General features: G+C 47.1%; 2 non-coding genes and 1 pseudogene across 2 annotated transcripts; 1 reads left to right on the top strand and 2 right to left on the bottom strand.

Moving 5' to 3' along the window:
- Positions 1-6: 6 nt before the first annotated feature.
- On the bottom strand, positions 7-79 carry TRNAA-AGC (transfer RNA alanine (anticodon AGC)). Its single transcript has one exon. It is a non-coding gene; the product is annotated as a tRNA-Ala (tRNA).
- A 343-nt stretch (positions 80-422) lies between these two features.
- On the bottom strand, positions 423-511 carry TRNAY-GUA (transfer RNA tyrosine (anticodon GUA)). The gene is given in 2 exon segments: positions 423-458; positions 475-511. It is a non-coding gene; the product is annotated as a tRNA-Tyr (tRNA).
- A 2,143-nt stretch (positions 512-2,654) lies between these two features.
- On the top strand, positions 2,655-3,171 carry LOC105733137 (large ribosomal subunit protein uL14-like; annotated as a pseudogene).
- Positions 3,172-6,775: the final 3,604 nt, after the last annotated feature.

Below are 6,775 nucleotides of genomic sequence, written 5' to 3'. Positions count from 1 at the left end.
GCCAAGTGGAGGATGCGGGCATCGATCCCGCTACCTCTCGCATGCTAAGCGAGCGCTCTACCATTTGAGCTAATCCCCCGCCTTCTGCAGCCTTCCTTCCCTTTGCCTTATAGGTTCACTGCACTGTTCACCGACCACTGGAACAACCACAGTTCAGGACATTTATTTAGCAAAATACAACACAGTGGCATTCATGTGCAAGATTCTAAAAATCAGGCATATAATCATGCGCTTAAGCAGAAAGCCTTATTAGGAAACACATGTTAACAAGGCTACATGGAACGCACAAGAGAGCGTTACTGTACACTACGTACTATGTGTCCTGTGGAATAACGGCAGTACTCTTGCTAAGTCACAGGAGACCTCTAAGCCTTTCTCCTTATGGGGTAGTTGAATTAAATTGAGGCTAAAAATATACGAAGTCCTTCGAGCCGGAATCGAACCAGCGACCTAAGGATTACCGCATTCTCTCCACTACAGTCCTCCGCTCTACCAACTGAGCTATCGAAGGCTCCGCTGCTGTACCGAGCTGCCGACAGCCCTCTAATGCTTACTGCAACCTCATCCAGCGAGGACCCCAGCATTCTCCAGCTGAGGGAACCTGCCACGGCGGCAGCCCCTGGGAGCCTCACAGAGCGGAGGAAGCCAGAGACTCAAAGGCAAGGAAAAGACGCTGCCCGAAGTCCGGATTCCTAGCCCAGAACGAAGACCACACAGGCCCTACGCTTCTCGGCTTTTTAACAAAATGCTCCCAACGCCCGCGGTGGTTTCTCCAGGACGGCAAACGCCGAGCCCGCCGTCGCCTCCTGGAGCTCCGGGGCAGCGCTTGTGCCGCGGTGCCCGCACGCACGGGGGCTTTGCGACCCTGCTCGAGAACCGATGGGCCACTTCGGCTGCTCCTGCTCCACATTTCCCTCGGCTCCTCCGGGCGTCGCTCGGCCAATTTACTCAGGTTTTGTCAGGCTCTATTCGTCCTGACCAGTGCAAGAGAGACTGCAATCGCGGGGCGCTGCAGGCTTCGGGACGGCGCGGAAACGGGCAGTGCCGACCCCCGGGGCTGCCCTGGGATCGCGGGCCTGGCGGCGTGGTCCGAGGACTCGGGGAGGGGCTACGCGCCAGGAGAGGGGGCGGGGCCGCAGCACAGGCTTTCGGGGCCGCAGCACAGGCTTTCCTGCCCTCGGAAGCTCTCGCAAGCCTGGAGGATTCCCCCTGCGGTAGGCCTGGGGAGGGGGGAGGCGCGGCCTGGTGAGTCCCTGCAGCCCCCGAGGCCCACTCGAGGTCGGGGTCGGGAGGCCCTGCAGTGCCGGGCCCAGGCCGCTGGTCTCCTTTGTGGGTTTTTGCGCAAGTCAGGTTACCCTCGAAAATCGTGGGTTCCCCAGGGCCGGGAGGGTCTTCTGCCTCGTCTGGGGCCCTTCCCCTGGCACTGTGGATGTCTAGGTGTCCTGGGTGGGGTCAGGGACTGATCCCACGGGTTCCCCCATTTCTGTCCCTATCCAGCTAATACCTTCCATGTGTCTTTTCCACAATCTTTTGCTCACCGGGTTTTTACAACAAAGAAATAAACCTCAACCCCAACTCCTCTGTGAAGCCCTGCTTCGTCACCCTGCGAGGTGGGTGTGGCGTGAGACCTGGCCTCCATTTCCAGCTCTGGGTCAACATCCTGTGCTTCCTAGAGCCAACATCGCCGGCGAATACAGGTCGGGTGATGCTTCTAGCCCCTTGCAGCTCCAACATTTGATGGGTTCTCTAGGGCTGAGCTTTAAATCCGAAGTTTATAGATACAAAGGTGTGTCTACATTTAGATAGAATAAGATAGAAGATCTGCATAACTTTTTAAAATTCATTCAAAAAATGACATTCATGGCCAGGTGCTGTGGCTCACATCTGTAATCCCAGCACTTTATAAGGCCGAGGCGGGCAGATCACCTTAGTTCAAAAGTTCAAGACCAGCCTGAGCAACATGGTGAAACCTCATCTCTACTTAAATACAAAAAAATTAGCCAGGCGTGGTGTCGCGCGCCTGTAATCTCAGCTACTCGGGAGGCTGAGGCGGGAGAATCGGTTGAACCCGTGCGGCAGAGGTTGCGGTAGGCCGAGATGGTGCCATTGCACTCCAGCCTGTGCAACAAGAGGGAAACTCCGTCTCAAAAATAAATAAATAAATAAATAAATAAATAAATAAATAAAATTAGCCAGGAGTGGTGGCAGGTGCCTGTAATCCCAGCTACTCTGGAGCCTGAGGCAGGAGAATCACTTGAACATGGGAGACGGAGGTTGCAGTGAGCCTAGATTGTGCCACTGCACTCCAGCCTGGGTGACAGAGCAAGGCTCTGTCTCAAAAAAAAAAAAAAAAAAAAGCCTGGGTGCGGTGGCTCACCCATGTAATCCCAGCACTTTGGGAGGCCGAGGCAGGTGGATCACCTGAGGTAAGGAGTTCGAGACCAGCCTGGCCAACATGGAGAAACCTCTGTCTCTACCAAAAATACAAAAATTAGCCGGGCGTGGTGGTGTGTGCCTGTAGTCCCAGCTACTCAGGAGGCTGAGGCAGAAGAAAAATCGTTTGAACCCGGGAGGTGGAGGTTGCAATAAGCCGAGATCAGGCCAATGCACGCCAGCCTGGGCAACAAGGGCAAAACTCTGTCTCAAAAGAAAAAAGAAGCTTTTTCCTTCTTTCCAGCGTTCGAGATGTCGAAGCGAGGACGTGGTGGGTCCTCTGGTGCGAAATTCCGAATTTCCTTGGGTCTTCCGGTAGGAGCTGTGATCAACTGTGCTGATAATATAGGAGCCAAAAACCTGTATATGATCTCTGTGAAGGGGATCAAGGGACGGCTGAACAGACTTCCCGCTGCTGGTGTCGGTGACATGGTGATGGCCACAGTCAAGAAAGGCAAACCAGATCTCAGAAAAAAAGGTACATCCAGCAGTGGTCATTCGACAACGAAAGTCATACCGGAGAAAAGATGGCGTGTTTCTTTATTTTGAAGATAATGCAGGGGTCATAGTGAACAATAAAGGCAAGATGAAAGGTTCTGCCATTACAGGACCAGTAGCAAAGGAGTGTGCAGACCTGTGGCCCCGGATTGCATCCAATGCTGGCAGCATTGCATGATTCTCCAGTATATTTGTAAAAAATAATAAACTTTAAAACCATTAAAAAAAAAGAAAAGAAAACATTCATGAATATTACCACCAATCTCACCAGAAAAAGCTTAAGTACTAGGAAGCTGCCAAGCTAATAGAGGAAGGTACAAGCTTTATTTGAAAGCTCAAATTCTGTTATTGGGAACAAATAATGTCAATTGTTTTCCTAGTGAAAGGACTTACGTTGTTCACTTTAAGAAAAAAAATTATGAAATGCACACTAAATAATCATAATTTGTCAGTTGTCCTTTCAATTAAAAATACTGTTTCGAGACATTGTATATTGATAAAAGGGCCAATTTATCAAGAAGACATAAACATATGTGCATGAAACAATAGAGCCATATAAATAAGAAGCAAACATTGGCAGAATTAAAAAGAGAAAGAGGCCAGGTGCGGTGGCTCACGCCTGTAATCCCAGCACTTTGGGAGGCCGAGGCGAATGGATCACGAGGTCAAGAGATCAAGACCATCCTCGTCAACATGGTGAAATCCTGTCTCTACTAAAAATACAAAAAATTAGCTGGGCACCGTGGCGCGTGTCTGTAATCCCAGCTACTCAGGAGGCTGAGGCAGGAGAATTGCCTGAACCCAGGAGGCGGAGGTTGCAGTGAGCCGAGATCGCGCCATTGCACTCCAGCCTGGGTAACAAGAGTGAAACTCCGTCTCAAAAAAAAAATTCCTTATGAATATTGATGCAAAAATCCTCAACAAAATATGAGCAAACTAAATCCAATAGCATATTAAAAGGAGAATACCATGACCAAGTTAGATTTATTGGAAGAATATAAGGGTGTTCAACATAGGAAAAATAAATCAATGTAGGCTGGGCTTCATGCCTATAATTCCAGCATTTCTGGGAGGCTGAGGTGGGTGAATTACCTGAGGCCAGGAGTTTGAGACCAGCCTGGCCAACATGGTGAAACACCATCTCTACTAAAAATATATAAATTAGCCAGGTGTGGTGGTACACTCCTGTAATCCCAGCTACTTGGGAGGCTGAGACAGTTGAACCCAGGAGGCAGAGGTTGCAGTAAGCTGGCCACTGCACTCCAGCCTGTGAGACAGAGCAAGATCTCAAAAAAAAAAAAAAAGCAATCAATGTAATATAATACATTAATAAAATGAAGGAAAAAACACATTATCTCAATTGATGCAGAAAAGGTACTTGACAGAATTCATCACCCTTTCATGAAACTAGAAACTCAGAAAACTAGAAATAATTTTCTTATCCTCAGCCTGATAAAGAACATTTATGAAAAACCCACAGCTAACATCAAACTCAACAGTGAAAGTCAGGAACAGCCACTAAGGTCAGGAACAAGACAAAGATGCTGCTTTCACCACTGCTACTCAACATTGTGCTAGAATTTCTGGCCAGAACAACTCAGCAAGAAAAAGAAAAGGCATCCAAACTGGAAAAGAAGAAATAAAACTATCCCTATTTGCAGATTATATTATCTTATATATAGAAAACACCAACGAATCTACCAAAAAACTATCAGAAAAAAACTATTAGAGAAAATTCAGCAAAGTTGCAGAGAACAAGTTCTACATGCAAAAAACCCAAACACAGTAAAAAGTTATATCAAGGCACATCCAACAACACGTTTGAAGTCAGTATTTATAGTCACAGGCAGAATAGTCAATATTCAACAAATATTCACTCATACCCTGAAGAGTGGACCCCCCCTCCAAATTCTTTCTTTGTGTGTGTGTGTGTGTGTGTGTGTGTGTGTGTGTCCCTGGGTTTTCTTCTTGGCTGTTACCCTGGTTCTCCTTGGTAACCTTCTGGTTTGTCTGCTGTTTTCCTTATTGCTACTATTATCATGGAGCTATCCACTCCCTCTGTGGGGATCGCTCCAGCGTTGAGACCACTCAGTGTCCCCGCCATAATGGAGCTTGAGCCCAGACACGTTTCCCACCCCCTGGAGGCAGTCGAGACCAGTGAAAGAGAGATTTAATAGAAGTTTGAGTTTGCAGAAGCCTATTTCTGGTCCACTGACCTAAAGGCTGGGTGAAGGCTGTGTGGTTTTACTAGGCATTGTTTCTTGAAGTACCTGCTCTGGGCTAGTTTTAGGACTTTGTTTACCCTCTATTGATGGGTCCCATGCTTGTTCCTGTGACTGCTATTTGCAAAGTTAATGGGTCTATCGCCTCTCTGATGACTTGCATAGATCATTAACATTTTAACTATAGGTTTCCTCACCCTGATAATGAGACCCACCTGCGTGACTTGATTGTACCCATTGTGTGTTTTCCGCTGCCTAAGCTTGTAGCCGGATGGCTCTCTCTTCCCTTTATTAAGATAATGGCATCTGTTCTGATAATTGAGATGGGACTAAGAATGCTTATGTAAATGAGGTGGGGCAAAGAATGTTCCTGTAAAATGAGGTAGGAAAAGATATATATATACTAACTCAGTGTACAATAAAGTTGCTGGTTTTAGGGCCAGCCCTCCAGACTCCAGCTGTCCTGTCTTTTCTTTTCTTCCGCGCACTCTCTCTTCCAGGTATTGGGACCCTCTTGCAGGCCAAGAGACCCCGGCAGACGTGCCGCTCTCACCGGCCCCCGACATCCCTCTTAATTGCTCACTACCAGGATCGCCATTGTTTTCAGCAGTGCCCTTAGACATGAACTTCTCCATGCTCTTTTATTTTTTTTATTTTTTATTAAATTCAATACAGAAATGTAGGAACAAGCACCCATTACCTCACCCTTCCTGAACCCTCACCACCCCAGGCATGTGATGAAGTATCAAGCCATTCCTTAGGATTTCAAAGAGATAGCAGGGAAAAAAAAGGCCCAGACCTGAGGAAGAAGCAGAATTGATTTTTTTTTTTTTTTAGAGAAAGAAAGAAAGACAAAGAAAAAGGGGAAGAGAGAACAGAATTCTTGCTCTATTGCCCAGGCTGGAATGCAATCTAAAAATAGGTATTAAAAACCTCTTTTATGCCGATAATTGTGCTTAACATTATCTTTCTTATACATCAAGTATAAGAAATTCTTTCTTATACGTCAAGTAGGGCGCCAAAACAGCAACATTATCTGCCTAGTGACATTATCCATCGTAGTAAGTCAGGCTAGCCATCCAGCGGCCTGCTCTGAAACTGAAGTGTGGACTGGAAACAAATAACAAGAGGAATGCAGAAATCTGCTGAAGACTTAGGAAAACGAAAGGAAGTTTCAAAGTGAGTCACACATATTATTTTCAGGTCCATAAAAGAACTGGTAATAATTAAAGTTAGTAAGAGATAACCATACTCAAAACTGCCCTTCAGTTATATGGCATGTTACTGGTTGACTTCAGCTGTGTGAAGAGTTACTGTCCAGATGTGACACTCTGAGGTGTCAGCTCCTTTATTTTTCCGGTAACAGCAATAGTTACAGAGTGACTATCCTGCCCATCAGCATCACTGTCGTGTACTCTGCTAGCCTGCACTGGTTTAATTTACTGGCCGCAGGCCGGGCGCAGTGGCTGACACCTGTAATCCCAGCAGTTTGGGAGGCCGAGGCAGGCAGATCAAGGGTCAAGAGATTGAGACCAGCCTGGCCAACATGGTGAAACCCCGTCTTTTTTTTTTTTTTTGAGACGGAGTTTCGCTCTTGTTACCCAGGCTGGAGTGCAATGGCG

The sequence above is a fragment of the Aotus nancymaae genome, unplaced genomic scaffold (assembly GCF_030222135.1).
Source record: "Aotus nancymaae isolate 86718 unplaced genomic scaffold, 86718_ANA_hifiasm-v0.15.2.pri h1tg000057l, whole genome shotgun sequence".
Classification (NCBI taxonomy): Eukaryota; Metazoa; Chordata; class Mammalia; order Primates; family Aotidae; genus Aotus; species Aotus nancymaae.
Note: the sequence above shows the minus strand (reverse complement) of the source record. Positions and strands in the feature narration are given on the sequence as shown.